Source organism: Pleurodeles waltl, chromosome 12 (assembly GCF_031143425.1).
Source record: "Pleurodeles waltl isolate 20211129_DDA chromosome 12, aPleWal1.hap1.20221129, whole genome shotgun sequence".
NCBI classification, from domain to species: domain Eukaryota; kingdom Metazoa; phylum Chordata; class Amphibia; order Caudata; family Salamandridae; genus Pleurodeles; species Pleurodeles waltl.
In genome coordinates, this window is record NC_090451.1 from 419,544,343 (window position 1) to 419,546,116 (window position 1,774).

Genomic DNA, 1,774 nt, shown 5'->3' on the forward strand with positions numbered 1-1,774 from the left:
TACCCACGCAAGTGAGGTATAATTTTTATCGGGAGACTTGGGGGAACGCTGGGTGGAAGGAAATTTGTAGCTCCTCTCAGATTCCAGAACTTTCTGCCACAGAAATGTGAGGAACATGTGTTTTTTTAGCCACATTTTGAGGTTTGCAAAGGATTCTGGGTAACAGAACCTGGTCCGAGCCCCGCAAGTCACCCCTCCTTGGATTCCCCTAGGTCTCTAGTTTTCAGAAATGCACAGGTTTGGTAGGTTTCCCTAGGTGCCGGCTGAGCTAGAGGCCAAAATCTACAGGTAGGCACTTCGCAAAAAACACCTCTGTTTTTTTCCAAAATTTAGGATGTGTCCACGTTGCGCTTTGGGGTGTTTCCTGTCGCCGGCGCTAGGCCTACCCACACAAGTGAGGTATCATTTTTATCGGGAGACTTGGGGGAACGCTGGGTGGAAGGAAATTTGTAGCTCCTCTCAGATTCCAGAACTTTCTGCCACAGAAATGTGAGGAACATGTGTTTTTTTAGCCAAATTTTGAGGTTTGCAAAGGATTCTGGGTAACAGAACCTGGTCCGAGCCCCGCAAGTCACCCCTCCTTGGATTCCCGTAGGTCTCTAGTTTTCAGAAATGCACAGGTTTGGTAGGTTTCCCTAGGTGCCGGCTGAGCTAGAGGCCAAAATCTACAGGTAGGCACTTCGCAAAAAACACCTCTGTTTTTTTCCAAAATTTAGGATGTGTCCACGTTGCGCTTTGGGGTGTTTCCTGTCGCCGGCGCTAGGCCTACCCACGCAAGTGAGGTATCATTTTTATCGGGAGACTTGGGGGAACGCTGGGTGGAAGGAAATTTGTAGCTCCTCTCAGATTCCAGAACTTTCTGCCACAGAAATGTGAGGAACATGTGTTTTTTTAGCTAAATTTTGAGGTTTGCAAAGGATTCTGGGTAACAGAACCTGGTCCAAGCCCCGCAAGTCACCCCTCCTTGGATTCCCCTAGGTCTCTAGTTTTCAGAAATGGACAGGTTTGGTAGGTTTCCCTAGGTGCCGGCTGAGCTACACGCCAAAATCTACAGGTAGGCACTTCGCAAAAAACACCTCTGTTTTTTTCCAAAATTTAGGATGTGTCCACGTTGCGCTTTGGGGTGTTTCCTGTCGCCGGCGCTAGGCCTACCCACGCAAGTGAGGTATCATTTTTATCGGGAGACTTGGGGGAACGCTGGGTGGAAGGAAATTTGTAGCTCCTCTCAGATTCCAGAACTTTCTGCCACAGAAATGAGAGGAACATGTGTTTTTTTAGCCAAATTTTGAGGTTTGCAAAGGATTCTGGGTAACAGAACCTGGTCCGAGCCCCGCAAGTCACCCCTCTTTGGATTCCCCTAGGTCTCTAGTTCTCAGAAATGCACAGGTTTGGTAGGTTTCCCTAGGTGCCGGCTGAGCTACAGGCCAATATCTACAGGTAGGCACTTCGCAAAAAACACCTCTGTTTTTTTCCAAAATTTAGGATGTGTCCACGTTGCGCTTTGGGGTGTTTCCTGTCGCCGGCGGTAGGTCTACCCACGCAAGTGAGGTATCATTTTTATCGGGAGACTTGGGGGAACGCTGGGTGGAAGGAAATTTGTAGCTCCTCTCAGATTCCAGAACTTTCTGCCACAGAAATGTGAGGAACATGTGTTTTTTTAGCCAAATTTTGAGGTTTGCAAAGGATTCTGGGTAACAGAACCTGGTCCGAGCCCCGCAAGTCACCCCTCCTTGGATTCCCCAAGTTCTCTAGTTTTCAGAAATGCACAGGTTTG